We start from the raw sequence: 19,222 nt of genomic DNA, 5'->3' as shown, positions 1-19,222 counted from the left end.
TTTTCTTCCTCTGTGAGACAGTACATGTAAAAGCATATGTGATCACCATGGGTTTGTTCTATTAAACAGCTGCTGCTGTACTTGGTACTTGTCAAATGTTGCCAACTTGTTTTGTTTTGTGAAAGAAAGAAAGAAAGAAAGAAAGAAAGAAAGAAAAGAAAGAAAGAAAGAAAGAAAGAAAACTGTTGTGTTTTTTTATTCATAAAAGAAAATACTGTGATGTCTAAAAAGCGTAAACAAAGTAAAGGTTTGAAAAATGCGGACCTTCCCCTTTAAGATCCGTCCACTGTTTGTGTACTGCAGTGAGGCTCCGCCCATTTATGCAAATGATCAGTGACGTAACCGGAAGCGGTGCTACGTTTCTTCTCCCGACAGATATTCCTTTAAAGGCGTATTTAAAACCCTGGCTTCAGATGCAGGAGCGGCGTCAACCTATGCAACAAAAGCCGCTGCACAGCAGAGACACCGTCCGACAGTTGACCGGACACCGACACCGGGACAGCGGCTGAACCGACCCGGAGAGGTGAGACAGGCGGCCGCGGAAAAGCCTGACACGGCACCGAACCCAACATTTTACAGCCGCTGGTAGTCCTCTGCTCCGGCCGAACACATAGCATCTCAGGTTGCTGCTGCAGAGGGAGAGGGAGGAGGAGGAGGAGGAGGAGGCTGGTGGGGGGGGCAGGGGGGTCTGGTTCATATACAGTAGTTGAAGTGGGCTCAGTCCAAAACCAGATGACAAAGACTCGAAGATCCAGACTGACGGAGACCAGGCAGGTTGCATAATTAGGTTGTCCTAATTATAAACTGACTATAATTAGCAGGTCTGTTTACTCTGTAAAATGCTGTTAAATGCGGATGAAAAACAGAAGGAGCCTCTAGGTGACAGTTTGCATTCATTTGTCTCATGTTTACCTTTGTACTGACCCAGAATAAGCAGCTTCTAATGTTTAGTTGTGGATCACACCTGTGACAGAAGGAGGCAGAAGCATCACATCCACTGGGATGCGTGGATTCTGGATTCAAGTTACATAAGAAACAGGGGACAGTGGTGTTTTCATGGGGGGGGCATTCACATATCATCAGCATGAGTTCGGGTTGGCAACTGGTTCAACTTTGGTTGTAAACAATGCTTTAAATCTCTGGGTTAAACAGTCAGGAAGCTCAGCTTTTCCATTTCATTGGGAAAAACAAATCTATATATAATGTTGTACAGTGTTTTTGTTTGACTTGACATGATGATGTGTGCACATTTGATGCTGCGGAGGAGAACAGAGAGAAGACACTGCAGTAGAACATGTTAAATGATTCATTTTGGTGTTTTGTGCTTAAGGGACTTGGAATGCATGTGTGTATTTGCTGTATTGATTTAATGTACAGTGTAAGATGAGCTACCACATGTGTGATAATGGCTGGGTTTTAACTTTTGTGTGTGTGTGTGTGTGTGTGTGTGTGTGTGTGTGTGTGTGTAGGACCAGTGTTAGATTGAAGCTTGGACCAAACAGCGACATCTCAGCTACATTTATGAAGCCTTTTGGTGAGTCAGATAAACCCTCTTTACTCACTGTTTTTTTCAGCTCCATTATAGTTTGTCAATAACATAGAATGTGTGGTTTACATGACCAACGGGTGGGCTTCCTTTGTTTCTTTCAAGTCTAGTGTGTTTCTGTTTTGCTGCCAACCACAACCATAATAGTACTGAACAGTACTAATGTAATGCTTCTGTGGGACCTAATGATGATCTGAGGGTCAGACTCAGGATTTGCTCAAATACACATTCACCCTGTTGCACATGTGTGCCTTTAGAGCGATGCCTCTTTGTGCCAGAACATCCTCTTTAACATGCACTGATGCAGTTTCAGGTTCAGATTTTGTGCTTGATGCCAGTCAGTTATGCTGAAGTGAAAGCAGTCGACTTCCTCTTGATGAAATGCGTGCTCACTGTCAACTGTTGCTGTGTCAGCGCAGGGTTTTACTGACCTGCACAAAATGCGTCCAACCAAAACAGATCACATGCAGACAGTCACATGAACACACGCAGATTCATGATCATATGCACACGTTATACAAACAGAGCCTCTATCCTTACATGCCCTGCATACATTCACACAATGACACAGTGAGGAGCTGATATTTGATCCTTTTCATGTTGATCTGGGTCGTATTTTCGTGCACACATGAACATGTCTTTGTGATGATATGAGTATGATACAGTATACACTGTTGCACGAAAAGTTGGAATGAAACATTTTTCGTTGTTCTCATGAAATGATTGTGACAATGGGATTTATTATTGGTAGATAAAATGTAACTGGGACTCACTATCAATCAATCAAATTTGTTTAAATAGCGCCAAATCATAACAAAAGTGATCTCATAACACTTTGAACCTGCTAGTTGGACCCCTAACGTAAGTTGTCAATATGTTTGGCATTTGTTCTGCCTGAGTCATGTCAGCTAAACGGATTTGAATATCAGTGGTGTCATTTACATGTACATTTGTACATGTGTTTGTTTGCATGCGTGTGTGGACGCGCGCCCGTGCATGTGTGCTTGGTATTTAGGATGTAAAGGATGTCAAAAAAAAGAAAATTGGATGTAAGACACTTCTGTAGGAGTCAAAGTGTAAGTTAGTTCAAGGGTATAGAACTGTAGAGGCTCAACACAGATACTGAATAAAAGATACTAATTAATGACAAACAGATACACTTTTAAAAGTTATTTTACTTATTATTTTCATGTGTTTCTATGGAAGAGAGAAACTGTTTAAAAAACACAAAGAAAATTTGTGGGGAAAATACAGTAAAACCTCAGATTCTAAATGTGATTCTAGATGTGATTTTATTCATATTTTTGGGAATAAATTACATGTAATAATAGAAAGTAAAAGCCTTTTTTACTCAGACAGTAACTGTACCATCAAACTGTATGAACAGTGGATCCAGAATCTGTTCATATGTCATGAATCAACATATTTATGTCAGGAGACAGAGAGTAGAGAGGAGGAGGAGGAGAAGAAGGAGGAGGTAGAGGAGGAGAAGGAAGAGAAGAAGGAGGAGGAGGAGGTAGAGGAGGAGAAGGATGAGAAGAAGGAGGAGGTAGAGGAGGAGAGGCTGTAAATTCACAGATGAGGTTCAATAATAATGCATATGTTCGTCATGAGAATAACTTTGCAGAATGCATTAAATTCTTGTATTGTTTTTAAATATTCAGATATGCATTATAAACTTGTCAGTTACTTAATTTTTTTCTGACTCTGATTGTTTCCTTGTTTGATCAACTCTACATGACGTGAGATTATGATTGCAAATGCAAAAAACATTTTATTTTTTTTATTTTTTTTATTTTATTTATAGAGCACTTTTCACAGACAGAGTCACAAAGTGCTTTATCAATTCAAATCAGAATCAAATTAAGTTTACAGAGACCCAACAGAATCCTTCAGGAGCAAACACTTGTGATTGGTGACAGTGGCGAGGAAAAACTTCCCTTTAACAGCAGAAACCTCGAGCAGACCCAGACTCCTGAAGGATGGACGTCTGCCTGGACCAGTTGGGGTTAAAGAGAGAGAGAGAGAGTAAAGAAGGAGAAAAGAGAGAGCGATAGAGATATAGAGAGACTGGGGGGGGGGGGGGGGGATGACACATGGAGTACGTTATGATGAATACATAGAGTGTAATCAGTCTGTGGTGGTCCTGGGTCAGGTGGGAGACTAAAAAGCCTTTTTGAACAGGAGGGTTTTGAGGTGTTTCTTAAAGCTCTCTACAGAGTCCATGGACCGTAGGTGTAGAGGCAGGTCATTCCAGAGACGTGGTGCCACAGCTTTAAAAGACCTGTCACCACGTGTGCTAAAACAGGTGCGTGGAACCATCAGCAGGTGCTGTCCTGAAGACCTCAAGCTACGAGTCGAGCTGTAGGGCTGGATCAGGGAAGCAATGTATGCAGGGGCCTGGCCATGTAGGGCCCGGAAAGTTAGCACAAGAATTTTGAAATGAAGACGATATAGAACAGGAGCCAGTGGAGAGATTTAAGGATGGGAGTGATGTGGGTTCTCCTGTTTGTGCGGGTCAGGAGCCTGGCAGCAGAGTTCTGGACAAACTGTAGACGGGCCAGCTCCTTCTTGTTTAAGCATGTAAACAGGCTGTTGCAGTAGTCTAAGCGAGAAGATACGAAAGCGTGAACGATCATCTCGAGCTCATTTGTGGACACCATAGATCTGAGTTTGGAGATGTTGCGTAGGTGGAAGAAACAGTTTTTGACTAGGTGTTTGGAGTAGAATTCTAAAGACATATCCTGGTCAAAGATGACACCCAGATTCCTCAGTTTTGTCTTTACCGAGGAACTCAGGTCTCCAAGGTGATGTTTGATCCCTGGGATTGCACTATCCGGGGCAATGATGAGGGTCTCAGTTTTGCTGGAGTTCAGCTGGAGGCTGTTCTCATTTAGCCACTGCTTCAGCTCTGACAAGCAGCTGATTAAGGAACTCAGTTTGTGGGGCTCAGAGGAGTTAAAGGAGCAGTACATCTGGATGTCATCTGTGAATAGATGATAGGAGACATCACTGTACTGTCGGATAATGTGGCCAAGTGGGAGGACATAGAGTAAGAATAGGACTGGTCCCAGGACAGAGCCTTGGGGCACACCACACAGTAGATCCGCTGAGTCAGATTGGAAGTTGTTTATTGACACAGTGAAGCTTCTGCCGGTCAGGTAAGAGGAGAACCAGTCTAGCACAGGACCTGACATCCCTACCAGGTCCCTCAGTCTCTCAATCATTATGGTATGGTCCACTGTGTCAAAGGCCGAGGAGAGATCTAGCAGGACCAAGACCTTGGATTTCCCGGAGTCAGCCGCCATCAGGATGTCACTAGACACTTTTAATAGTGCGGTTTCTGTTGAGTGGCGTTGTCTAAACCCAGACTGAAAAGTGTCATAGATCTGGTGTGTCTCCAGAAAAGCTGTAAGTTGTTTAGACACTGCCTTCTCAAGGATTTTGGCCAATAGGGGGAGCTTTGAAATGGGCCTGTAGCTTTTGAAGTCTGTGGGGTCCAGTGTGGTTTTCTTTAGTTTAGGTTCTATGATGGCCTGTTTGAAGGAGCTGGGAAACAAACCAGTTGAGAGCGACAGGTTAAAAAACTTTGTGACCCATGGTCCAATAGTGTCAAAGACACCGACAAGGAGCTTATGGGGGAGGATGTCTGCAGAGTTGGAGGAGGGTTTCGTTTTGGATAAAAGTGCTGAGATGTCCTCCAGTGTCACAGGGTCGAAAGAGGACCAGGTTTGCAGAGGGGGATCAGCTCGGGTCAGACGGCCAGAGGGTGGTGGGATATTGTGTTTAATATCCCTGATCTTGTCTGTGAAGAAGTTTAGGAAGTCATTGCTGTCAGCTTTACAGAGCACAGGGGCAGCAGGGACAGCAGGGGACACAATGGACTGGATTGTGTCAAAGATTACTTTGGGGTTTTTCTTGTTTGTGGCTATGAGTTTGTGGAAGTAGCTGGATCTTGCCTCCTTAATCATTTTATTTAATGAGGTTATGAGATCTTTAAGATGTAACCTGTGTACTTCCAACTGGGTTGATTTCCAAAGATGCTCAGTTTTGCGACAAGTTCTCCTTAGGTTTAAGATGTTTTCATTTATCCAGGGACAAGACCACTTACGAGTGACATTAGTTTTCAGGGGAGCCACCTGGTCAAGAATGGAGCTGCAGTGTGTGGCAAAGCACTGGATAAACTCATCAACATCGGGACACTCATTAAGAAGACTAGGGTTAAACAGGGCACGGAAATCCTGGGCTGTGGACTCTGTAATGATCCTCCTCTTGGCCCTTCTAGGTGCAGGCTTGGGCTCAAGAGGCACACATAAGTCAAAAAACCCACCACAATGATCACTCAAGTGGACATCCTCAACACACACATTTGTGACGTGTAAGCCCAATGAGAAAACCAGGTCCAGGGTATGTCCTTTCTTGTGGGTGGGGCCAGATACATGTTGTTTGAGGTTAAAAGTGTCAGTCATGGCTAAAAGTTCCATTGCTGGGCTGGATGAATTGTTATCGATGTGCAGATTGAAATCCCCAAGAATTAAAATCTTCTCCAGTTTTATTATTGATGTAAGGAAATCACTGAAATCGCTTAAGAAGGCAAGACATCACCTTTCTGGAGTGCTGCCTTGGAGCACTTTTGTGTCCACACCAATGTCAGAATCAAACCTACTGCCTTGTACCAGTTCAAAGGTGATTAAATTGAACTAAGAGGAGGAATGTGTCTGTAAACAATATTATTCCAACTTAATGTGTACTTTATTATTAGTACTGTTTGTTATTAGTATTCTTTTATATGCATTTATTCTAATCTAGGATACAAACAAGCTTTAAAGGTTTAATATAACAGCCACTTTTACACAGATCCCGGAAAAAAGGTCAGATGGTGATCCCACCTTTTTTCCACCATTGTCTGATTTCCACAGACAAGACAAAGGAGTAACAGAGGTGAGACCAGCTGGACTTTTACACAGTGGACCTGAGTTCCCCGATCCAAGGGGGGGTGACACAGCGCAGCGTATAGTGTGACATATAACTTGTGTCTAAAATACCCTGAGCATAGCGGTGTTGCTAACCTCTCCAGAGTCAGCCCGTCTTTCACCGTTCCACAAATGTTAGCATGGATAGAGTCCTCTGCCCGTAGTGACAACAGCTGGTGGATGTGGGCACCTCCCCAGTTCCACATCTTTCTGGTCACGTTTTTCATATTTTTGTTTACTGTACAAAGCCCATTATCATTTTTAAATCCTCCTGGCATGGGGGACGCACATGCAATATGTCATCAAAACAACACCAAGAACGGAATGAGAGATGTTCCTGTTCCATAGCGTTCCAGAATCACCTTTACCAGGGCTCTGCTCCTACCTCCAGAGGAGTTACAGAGGTGGGACAGAGGTGGGACAGAGGTGGGGCACAGGTGGGGCACAGGTGGGACAGAGGTGGGGCACAGGTGGGGCACAGGTGGGGCACAGGTGGGGCACAGGTGGGGCACAGGTGGGGCACAGGTGGGACACAGGTGGGGCACAGGTGGGGCACAGGTGGGACACAGGTGGGACACAGGTGGGGCACAGGTGGGGCACAGGTGGGGCACAGGTGGGGCACAGGTGGGACCAAATGATCCACCGTTTCATTTACACAGATGTTGTTCCGGGATAAAGGTGGAATATTCCCAGAATAGAAGTGCTGTGGAAAAGGGCCCAATGTTTCCACATTAAAATTACTTGTGTTTCTGTATTATATAAGAAGTTCCCAACAGAGAAAGAAAGTTTCATGTCTTTCTTTGTTAGAGACTCATTAGTAAGTTGACGAATCACAAATGTCTGACTGTTGCCTCTTAGGCTCCGTTCAGACTACAGGTATATGTGGCCCAAATCATTGCATGTGCCCATATGTGACCTGTGTGTGATCTGTTAAAGACAGTTTGAACAGCACTAATCCAATTTTTTCAAATCCGACCCAGACCACTTTCATATGTGGTCCTAAATCTGATACATATCTGATATTATGCAATGCTATTTCAGTCTGAACGTCCAGGTCGCATTTATCCGACCATTACGTCATTGAAATGAGACAAACGTCACAGTTCTGGGTCCTTCCATATTTCCTTCCGTAAACACAGTGCGTGTCTGCGTGGTCACATATTCTGTCAGGACCTCTTCTGTGCATGCGGGTCACTTCAGGGTCACATTCAGTTCAGACTCATGGCATGGGCAACTGTATCTTCAAGTGTCAGTGATGCTTTTTGGGATAAAAGCGCCAAGATTTCATCAGGATTGAGCGAGAAGGGACTGTAATATGCAGTCGAGAGCTACATTCACAACATTCCAGTTTTTCTCAGTTGCTTTAGTACATTTCTGGAATCATCCTCGACATTTGCAGAACAGTAAGTGCATTTCTCAAAACAAGTCGTACAAATAGCAAAACACCATGGATTACCTGCAAAAGCCAAAAGCCTTTCTCAAAATCCTAAATTCATCTCTCAAAAGTAAATATGTGTCAGTGAACATGTCGCTGCCATCAGAATGACAAGTCCATGTGTCGTTGTGTACAGATAAGACAGTCCAACTGCTTAGTCATGTTGTCAATGTAACGGTGGGCTCTGGAGGGATGTTTTGATGTCAGCTACGGCTAAAGTTTGGATGACAGTTATTGTAAATTGTAAGTTAAACCTTAGTGTATGTGGGAGATTGAGTGCAAGAGAATGGACAAGAGTCACATTAATGCTCTTACTGTTTGTACTGTCATTTGTTGACAGACCATGTCTTTGTGATACAGAAAAGCACAAGCATAGCACAAAGAAAAAAATAAAAGTAGAAATGTGAACGAAGGACAACCCCCTTAGGGAAATCTGTCCATGCAGTGGTGAAGGAGTTCCAGCGCAGTCCCAGCGTAAATTCATTCACAATCAAATGGCGTTGAATAACGCGTGACAGAAAAAAAAGAAAGAAAAAAATGCGTACATATAGCTTGCCAAATGCCGTAAGAACTGGCATTACATACAACGCAATTTCGTGAGATCAGTTTCTCATTAGAGGACAAATGACAATGAATACTAGTTAAGCTAAGGCTGATGGTAGCTACTACAAACAATGCTAGCTGTAAGTAACATGGTTCTTGGATGTTCATAGTGGGGTCTGCCCTAATGTTGAATCCACAGCAGACATCTGTGTAGTTGAGTTTTAGGTTTTGTGAGCAGGTGGAAGAGAACACCTCCTTCCAAACGTTCAGGATATCTGCTGTCAGAATTACAGCTTCCATAGAAACACCGCTTCAACGTCCTGGTCAATGCTAATTGTTTGTCGCAGGTTCCACTCCCTAGTAACAGTTGCTAATGTAGGATTGGACAATGACCATTTCAGGGTGGAGTCCACCAATCGGTCAATTCTCTGTGTGTCCTGTGCATCTAGTGAGTAGTCAATAAAAATCTTTGAATGTTGAATCTTTGAAAACTCTATTGATCTATTTCAGTGGTGCTCTATCTGGATCATGTAAACAGTGTTAAAACACACATCCTGTCTGATACTAAGTGAATGTGTCATATAACACAGGGTTTCCCCCGGTTTGTGTGTCCCAGTGTTTAAAGGTACATGGGTCGAGGGTTTGGGGGGTTTTCCCCTTTTAGTATATAGTTTTAGGCTTTTTGAATTAAAGGTATATTTAAATTTGATCTTATTTTAAAACCTTTTTATTTCCAAATTTGCAGAAAGAATCAGAAATGGTACAGCAGATAGTAAATTATCCATTAGATCCAAAACAATGTAACGCAAAATACAAAACACTATGGCCTTATACTATAATAATCCTTGTCAATTATTATTTCACAGTCCCATCCGTCTTCCTGAATGTTCTATTTTACTCTTGCTTTGCTGTGTTTAGGACGTTTCCATGCATCAGTGTTCAGTGGGCTTGTATCTGTAGCCAATCAATAACAGCATCATACAGCGTACATGGGCGGAACAACACTCAAATGATAGGACTCAGCTCACACAGTGCTCTCAGTCTATCTGAGAGACAAAACTCTGGGCAAAGCTCACACAAGAGCAGACGTTTCAGCCTGTTGCCGCCAGCAGTAATGAGGAGCATGTTTTTCAGCTGAATTTTTGCCTCTAGAAGATTCCTGTGGAGTGTGGGTGGGGTGTGTTCATGTGTGTTTTTAGAATGTAACTGTTGTAACACAATCAGGAAACAATGCTTTGGTTTTCTGATTCCCTCACTCTTCCATTTATTGTTGTTTGTTGGTCTTCCTCATTCTCTGAGTTTAGAGGAGGAGCCACATTTGATCAGACCTGTTAACAAACCAAAGCCAGAAATATGACATACTTTGCCTGTAAAAACGAAACTTGCTAAACGTCAACTAGAAGCCAACTGCTATCGGCAGCTAGTCTTAGTTTGGATGTTCTTCACATTGGTTTTCACATCTACACAATCAGATTATTAGATGAGCAACTTATTTCATTACTTAATTATCCCAATTCCAAAAATGTTGGGACACTGTATAAAGTATAGCTACTTAAAAACAGAATCCAGTGCTTTGTAAATCTCCTGAACTCATGTTTTGGTCACAATAGAATACAAAAAAAACATATCAAATGTTTAAACTGAGAATGCACCATTTACAGAAAAAGGATATTTGAAAGAAGCAGCTTGTCTGTAAAACGTTTGGTGAGAGGTGGTGTTTACCAGTGTGTAGGGCGGTGTACTGGCAAGAATCTGGTGATACGATACAAGTCACAATACTAGGATCACGATACGATATATCACAATGTATTATGATACTGTTAAAAAAAGCAATTTTTTTGTTTGTTTCTTTTTTTTTTTGTAAGATTATTTCCTGGAAGAATTGAATTACACCAGAAATCTGCACAAATACTAAACACAGTTTGATTTGATCACAACAGGGTCTAATGCTATATCACAAAAATGTTTCTAATTCTCCTCGTTTCCAAAAGAACTAACATCTGCCTCTCAGACAGTAAAAAGTGCTTTAGGATGCTTCAAATAACCATTATTTAATAAAACAGTGTTAAATAATAATAAATAAAATATAAACAATAAAGAAAAACAAAATACAAAAATGAACCTCCACAATATCTGCATTTGAATACATACCTAAAAATATCGATAGAGTACTTTTTAATATTGATACAGTATCGTGAAATGAAATATCGTGATATGTTGCAGAACCGATATTTTCTTACACCCATACCAGTGTGTAACATCCTTCAGCTTTTGGAAATCATTGCATTCTGTTTTTTTTCACATTTTACACCGCATCCCAACTTTTTGGAATTGGTGTTGTACTTAAAGCTGTTTGCCGTAATGTGCATATAGCTCATTAAATCTGATGTTAATTGGACTCCCCTGTAGACATGATGTGTGGATGAATCACCTCAGACTTGACGGTAACAGTGACGCTCACATCCCACTCTGTCAAACTGACTCAGGGCTGCTACAGACTGATTGCACTTAATGTATTTGTTGCATTTTAAATTGTATCTTAAACTGTATTTTAATTGTCTTACACTGTAAAGCGCTTTATGACTCCCTGTCTGTGAAAAGTGCTCTATTAAAATTTACTTACTTACTTTTCAGCAGCCATGGTATGAATGAGATTGAGAGTTTGAAAGTGAACTCTATCAGATGTAGGGCAGGAGGGGACCTGGGTTGGACTCCGGCGCTGACTGCCATGGGCTTTTATAGGTGGTGTCTGGGGGCACAGGCGCTCCAGAGCAGGGCGGTCAAACTCATTTTAGTTCAGGGGCCACATGCAGTCCAGTTTGGTGTTAAGTGGGCCGGACCAGGACAATAATAACATAAATAAAACTCTAAATAATGACAACTCTGATTTTTTGTTTTTGTTACAGTGTAATAAAGTAAAATTATATTACGAACATGTTCATATTTACAAACTATTCTTTCATAAAATAAAACCTGAACAACCACAAATGCCCTGAAGTTTCTTTAGAAAAATCTGTTTATTTTACTAATAGTCTACCTCAGTTTATCATTTCCACATGTACATTACAACTCACAGATCACAGTGGAACTACAAATACACAAATATTTAGTGACAGGCAGAATATTGATAAAACTAAATTTATTTTTCTTAAGAAATTTCAGGTTGTTCATATATGTGCAGGTTAGTTTGTAAATGTAAACAAGGTATGGAGGCTGGTGCGCAGCTAAAAAGTCTTCAGTGGACAGGTGTGTAGGAGCATGAGAATACGAGTGAAGAAGAAAAAAGGTATCCCCCACACTGTCCATTAAAATGAACAGTGTTAGTTTGTAAATTTAGACATTTTCTTGCAATTTTCCCTTTTTTGCACTAAAAGAAAATTTTAGATTTGTTGTTATTTATTTTTTATATCCTATTATTTTCCTTGCCTGGTCATTTGAGCTTTATGTGGCGCCTGAACTAAAATGAGTTTGATTGTTAATATCCTCAGTGTAATTTTTACACTTTGCTGATACAACCCATGCACTGGATTGGACCCTTTGGTGGGCTGCTTTTGGCCCATGGGCCGTATGTTTGACACCCCTGCTCTGGAGGATTAAGTGATTCAGAAAAGGAGTGAATATATCAGATGTTTGTGTGTTTAAAAACAAGTGTTATTGTGCAAATGTGTGTCCCAAACCCACTGGTTCTGTACTGTCCACCTGCAGCCAAGGCCAGGGCTTTGTCCTCTTGATTGATTGATTGATTGTTTGATTGATTGATTGATTTGACAGGGACAATGCAGTTAAACATAGTTACAAGTTTGTAGCTGATGTGATGCACATAGAGTTTTTAGCTAGTGCTAATTCCCCTCCAGTCTCTGGTTGGGCTCTTCCACAACATTGCAGTACAGTATAAAAATATACATCGTTTAAAACGGTCATACCATACAATTCGATAATCCAGTATTGCATTTATATACGAAGCATTCATTCACTCACTCACTCACTCTCCCACACAATACACACAACATTTCCAGATGAGAACAGTTGTGTTTTGTCTGTAACCAGGTTTTGGTTCTGGTGGTGAACATCTGAAACTCTGAGATGGATTTTATTTCTGATGGCAGTGAGTTCCACAGTTTCATACTCTTACAGGAGAAGGATGACTGTCCCAAAGTTATCTTGCAGAATGGGATTTTGAGTATTAGAGTAGAGGTTAAATTGGATTTGCCGTGTTCTTTGACTGCTGTAGAGTACTAGGATATGAGCCAACAGCAGTGACTGTCCAGCTCAGTCTGTAAAGGTTACAGTTGAGGACACCCGGCGTCTTCAGAATGTCACAGTGAAGCTTCCAACAGAAACAGTTATATGAACATAGACGTTCGTCTCCTCAGTCGAATACCTGCCTCACATTTCCCCTTGACGGTCCACACAAACAGCTGGTCTCATGTGTGTCCTGATCCCTTGTCCTGTGCATAGATGACCCACTTCTGACTAGTGGGAAGTTTTTGTGCCTGAATGTGAGACAGGGCAGAGAAAAAAACCAAACATGTCTAATCAGAGTGAATTTATCTGTGTTTCTTCAGTTGTGTTTTCACCATCAATAGCCTCTCTTTATCTGATTCTTCACACACACATGCACGCACACACACACACACACACGCACGCACACACACACACACACACACACACACACACACACACACACACGCACAGCTTGAAATCGGTGTGTATTTGTACTTCATGACAGTGTTCAGCAGTTGATCCACACTTACAGCTAGCTGCTAATTAACTTATTTTTTAATATTCCTCTCACCCTGTCGGCAAATGAAAAAATATGAATTTTTAGTACATAAACTCTGGCATGATTTTCACTAAATCTGGTCTGATGTTTAGTTTTTACATGACTAGATATTAGAGCTGATGATGCTGATTAATCGATTTATTGACTTGAATTTATTTTTTCAGTTTCAATTTTCCTGAATGGAAGCTGTGTTTCCTTCATTTCTCTGCTGTTAAACATTGGTTCCACTGTTGTGTTTCACACGGACGCTTATTGTGACGCACAGGACGTTAGGAATCTGAGTGTGTGTTTGTTTCAGTTGGATGTTAGTTCCACGTTCAGTTGGTCTAAGTTAGTCAGTTGGATCCAAATGTGTTTCAGACTGAGCTGACAGATTAGAGGGTAGAGATGGAACTGGACTGGACCAGTTTACATCTGGAACTGGACTGGACTGGACCAGTTTACATCTGGAACTGGACCAGTTTACATCTACACACATTTATAGACAGACTGAAGACTGGTGGTTTTGTTGTTGTTATTTCTATAATGGTATTTGTATATATCCTTTTTTACTTTTATACTTTTTGTTGTTGTCATTTCAGCTGGTTCTGGAATAAACGACAGGTGGTTTTTCAGTCATGTCTGTTTTTACTATTTTTTCGCCCTTTCAAATAATTGTTGAACAAAATGATCAGTAGGTTAATCAATAGCTGCTGCTGTACTAAAAGTGATTGTCCTCTATGTCGTTTTGTCTGTTTGATGTGCTGTTCTGTCTTTCTTTCGTTCCTCTGTATTTGAGTGAGAGGTTTGGTTATGTCAGTTGTGTATTTGAAAACTTCAAGCTGCGTGTGTTGGTGTGTGTTGGTTTGTGTCGGTGTGTGTTGGTTTGTGTCGGTGTGTGTTGGTTTGTGTCGGTGTGTGTTGGTTTGTGTTGGTGTGTGTTAGTTTGTGCTGGTGTGTGTTTGCTCGTGCTCTCTATCAGCACCACTCTGTGCATGACTGGGTGCTTTTCTGTTGGTCAGTGGCTGTTATCAGGTCACTATCAGCTGCTGTAGATGGAGCTGCAGACCCTTTAGATTAAAGCTTCAGAACCATGAACTGATGTCATATGGATGTGCTCCTCAAAGATAAGCATAGAGTCTTTATTCACTAGTATTTTTGTGGTATGGTACTTTTACACTTTGCCGTATATAGAATGTGTTTTATTAGGTTTATTAAGTTGTAAGTATGATAAATATAAAGGTAGGAGTGTTTCCCCGACTCATCCAGACTCACTGTCTTTAAAACAGTAGTGCACGTTAACTTCTTTCCTCAAAATAACAGTAGAAAATGAAACCAGTTTGTGTGTCTATGCAGAGCTACTGAACCCCATTGTCCATGTGTGCAGATGTTCTGGGCCTTTTCCCATGGTCAGGTTTCACTCTTTCGTCTGTTTTGTCTCTTGTCTTTTCCGCTGCCCTGTTGTGACTGATAAGTATTAGTCTGTAACAGCCTAACCCTAACCCTAACCCGTGTCTGTGAGGTATGGCTCCATCCAGAGGTTGAACTCTATATGATGTTGGGAAGACATGCTATGATGCAAAAATAGAAAAATAAACAATAAATATAATAAATAAATGCAATGAACAACAGTTTCAGTCGTGTTTGTACTTGTGTGATGTTCACTCCTGCCTACAGACCACAGCCTGACCACGTCAGAGGGTTTTATCTCCTAAATGAAATGACATTTGACCTGGTGTTTTTGAGGTTTTGGACATTAGAAGTCTTATTAATAGATCCAATTCAGTATCACATGTGAGGAAATACCATTGCTGTCCACCGAACTGGAGCTGGATTCTCTGTTCCTTCTTAATAATCTTGGCTGGATCACATCAAATCAACACCCTTTTCAGTTTTAAAACTGTATCTGCCACAAAAACCATGGGGACTGAATAATTAGTGATAGTAATTAATTGAATTTAACACTTACAACACAGGGTTCAAACATTCAGCCCGGGGGCCAAATCCGGCCCACCAAAGGGTCCAGTCCAGCCTAGCCCTTGGAATGCAAAAATTACACTAAGATATTAACGATCCTTTTAGTTCAGGTTCCACATTCAGACCAATTCAATTTCCAGTGGGCAGGACCAGTAAAATACTATCATAATAACATATAAATAATGACAACTCCAAATGTTTCTCTTTGTAAATGTAAATATTTTCATGTATTTACACTAAAACAAAGTATAATTTGGCAAAAAATGTGAATAACCTGAAACATCTTAAGAGAAGTACAATTTTAACAATATTCTGTCTGTTATTAAATGTTCTGTGTATTTGTAGATCCACTGTGATCTGTAAGTTACAATGTACATGTGTAAATGATAAAGTGAGGCAGAATATTGTAAAAATTACACTTATTTTTTCAGTTTGTTCATGCTATTCACATCTTTTGAAAGGATAGTTTGTAGATGTAAACCTGTTCATAATGTAAACTTACTTTTGTTGCTCTAAAACAGTTAAATTTGGGGTTGACATTATTTATATATTATGTTATTATTTTACTGGTTTTGCCCACTGCAGATCAAATTTAGCTGAATGTGGCCCCTCAACTAAAATGAGTTTGACACCCCTGACTTACAATAATATGGCCTCAACACAGTTTGGGTCATTTGTTCATGTTCTGTTCTGTTCTATTGTGTTCTGTTTTATTCTGTTTCTGTTGTGTTGTGTTTCTATTCTGTTCTGTTTCTATTCTGTTCTGTTTCTGTTCTGTTCTGTTTCTGTTCTGTTTCTGTTCTGTTCCATTCTGTCCTGTCCTGTTCTGTTCTGCAGTTAATGTTGTAGGAGTTCTCCTCAAAATCCTCCTGTCTTGTTTCAAATATGTCAATATTAAATTCTCAAAATATCTTTGATCATGACAGTTGCAGACATTGGCTAATATGGCAGCGTTTCTTGCACTAACCATAACATTGCCCATGTTGCCCAGCTCTAGACAATTATACATTCAGATTTTTACTCAAATCAAATAAATCATATGGAGATGTGAACAGGTGAACCAGAGAGTTTCTTCAGACTGAACCCTGTTCAGACACAAACCTCCATGTAGTCATGTATCTGTGCTGAAAGAAGATAACAGGCTGTGTGCCAATAATGTCATTAACACTGTCAACAATACTGCACTCAGAGTAATGGACACGGACGCTTCCACACATGGGCTGGAAAGGCCTGGTTTGTCAGCTGATTCATCTGATGCTGCAGAAGGAGGAAAAAAAATGACTGAAACAGACGGCCATTTATTATCTGTTCTGTTTCAGCACAACTCTGAGTACTGACAAATAATATTATGAATAATAAGAATAATAGGGATAAAAAAAATTATATTGATAAGCACTTTTCATTCAAAACACTCTGAAAGTGCTAAATCACAGTCAAAGTTGTACATTCTTTCACTCTTATGTGACTTTGGTGTCCATGTCACAAAAACAGTTTGTTAAACATAACCAGTTGTCTCTTTTCCATTGGACATACGTGCAAAACTTTACTGATATTTACCAAATGTCGAAAAACAGAAGTGTCTTCCTCATTACCCCTCTATCTTGTATTAAATTCTAAACTAATTGGGTTTCCTGGTGTGTCCACACATACCCACGCATGTTTGTTTTGAACTCTTGTTCTTCTCTTGTTCTAATGTCCATCAACATCTGTTTTTTTTTTTTTTGTTCATGTGACTCTAGTTCCACAAAAAAGTCTTTCCATTGCAGTTTTGCATGATATATCAATTTCATGACGCTCAAAAAACCACCTCTTCCAAGCGTCAAAAAACAAGAGTTTGGGCAAAAGTGTCATTTTTCCATTAGGCAAACTTTTATACACAAGTTATATTCACACAGTTTGAGGGTGAATGGAAAACAGACTAGTGACAGCTCTTATTGTAGCCTAGAAACAGTGCAAACTCAGTGCATTTCAAAAGTCCTCATAATGATTTTCTCATGTCTTCATGTTTGTACAGTCATGTCATTACTGATTTATATTTGACATCTTGACGGTTAAACATGCATGTTTATGAAAACGTGTTGTGTGTGTGTGTGTGTGTGTGTCTTAAAATCAGTATTTGCAGAAGTGTTGAGGAGTAGATTTAGGTGAGACTGCAGGAGACGGTTCGGTTCATGTGCAGCTCAGACTAAATGTCCTCCTTGTGCCGTTCTGTAATTCATGTCATGCACTGACAATGGAACAACAGAAACTACGTCAGGAAAGAAAACAAAGGATAAAGAACAGAATCTAACCTCTTTTTCAAATAGAAAGAATCCCAAACTTGTCATTCGTTTACTTCATAACTGTATCTTGTGCCAACTTTACCACAGGAAATGATCTGTACAAGATGTTCTTCTGTGGTTAAAGCTCTGCCAGTGTCACCAAAATATTACTGCTCTGATAGATTATTTCGACATGTATTGTGTCGGCTGCAGCGCCAGGATTAGCAGGTATTTGCACATGCTATTGAGCACATTTGAGTTATTGAAGTTTACTTCCACAGCCAGACCTGTTTGTGTAAGGTGCACGTTAGGCAGTCACTGCAGTTGGCTTTATCACCATCTAGCATTTGTTTGCAGGAGGAGGAGGAGGAGTGTGTGTGTGTGTGTGTGTTTTGTGTGCTCTAGAGTGGAATATTCCATTAGACGTGTGGGTAGGGGTAGAACGTACCATCTTAGGTCTTGCTAAATCCTGAACAGGTCCGTGCAGGCCCACATCATTCTTTGGGGTCATTGTCAAACATGTGGATGTTAAAACATTGTTATTACATTAGATCACAGGGGTCAAACATGTGGGCCGGGGGCCAAATCCGGCACACCAAAGGGTCCAGTCTGGCCCTTGAGAGGAGTTTATGAAATGCAAAAATTACACTAAGATATTATCGATCCTTTTAGTTCAGGTTCCACATTCAGACCAATTCAATCTCAAATGGGTCAGAGCAGTAAAATACAATCATAATAACATAAAAATAATGACAACTGCAAATGTTTCTCTTTGTAAATGTAAGTATTTTCATGTATTTCCACTAAAACAAAGTATAATTTCGCAAAAAATGTGAATAACCTGAACAAATATGAACAACCTGAAATGTCTTAGGAGAAGCAAGTGCAATTTTAACAATATTCCACCTGTTATTAAATGTTTTGTGTGTTTGTAGATACACTGTGATCTGTTAGTTCTAATGTACATGTAGAAATGATAAACTGAGGCAGAATATTGTTAAAATTACACTTATTTTTAAGTTTGATCATGTTATTCACATCTTTTGAAAGAATAGTTTGTAGATGTAAACCTGTTCATAATGCAAAGTTAGTTTTTCGCTCTAAAACGTAGAGAAAAGTTTGGAGTTGACATTATTTGTATATAAATATGTTATTATTTTACTGGTTCTGCCCACTGCAGATCAAATTTAGCTGAATGTGACCCCTGAACTAAAATGAGTTTGACACCCCAGATTAGATTGTCAGCTTATTCATGAGTGTTGAGCTTCTCTAACAGGCTGAAGCTGAAGGTTGGCTTTTACCATGAGGGGCTGAGTGGGCCAGAGGCGCTACTATCAGCTGTTCCGTGTGACACACAGGTAGTTGAAGAGAACTGAAAACCTCTGAAAACAAACACCAACAACCAAACAGAGACATACTGTGGATCAACAGTGTTCCCTTGTGTTTAAATGGACCCCAGGGGGCTGTGGACAAGACGAATACACACACATGCACACGCACACACACACACACACACACACACGCAAACGCACACACACTCACTCTTACACAAACACACACAGTACCACCAAACGGGGGCATGTCCCATGGGTCAAGACACAAGCTGCAGGTGGGGGTGGGGGGGTGTAATGTGATGTGAGGTAGGGGGTACTGTAGGGGGTACACTAGTCACAGTTATGTATCTGTGTGTGTGTGTGTGTGTGTGTGTGTGTGTAGGTGTGTGTC

General features: G+C 40.6%; 1 protein-coding gene across 3 annotated transcripts in view; it reads left to right on the top strand.

Moving 5' to 3' along the window:
- Positions 1-363: 363 nt before the first annotated feature.
- slc45a4a (solute carrier family 45 member 4a) overlaps positions 364-19,222 on the top strand; it is an 88,243-nt gene continuing 69,384 nt past the window's right edge. Inside the window, exons 1-2 of one of the 3 annotated variants that reach the window (XM_030146757.1) lie at positions 364-523; positions 1,476-1,534. The gene's annotated coding sequence lies outside the window, so the exon portion shown is untranslated. Of the gene's footprint in view, positions 524-1,469; positions 1,535-19,222 lie in introns of all 3 variants that reach the window. The other 2 variants (XM_030146756.1, XM_030146758.1) reach the window with 2 other exon arrangements.

Source organism: Sphaeramia orbicularis, chromosome 11 (assembly GCF_902148855.1).
Source record: "Sphaeramia orbicularis chromosome 11, fSphaOr1.1, whole genome shotgun sequence".
Classification (NCBI taxonomy): domain Eukaryota; kingdom Metazoa; phylum Chordata; class Actinopteri; order Kurtiformes; family Apogonidae; genus Sphaeramia; species Sphaeramia orbicularis.
The sequence above is the reverse complement of the archived record's forward strand: the minus strand, read 5'-3'. Positions and strand labels throughout refer to the sequence as shown.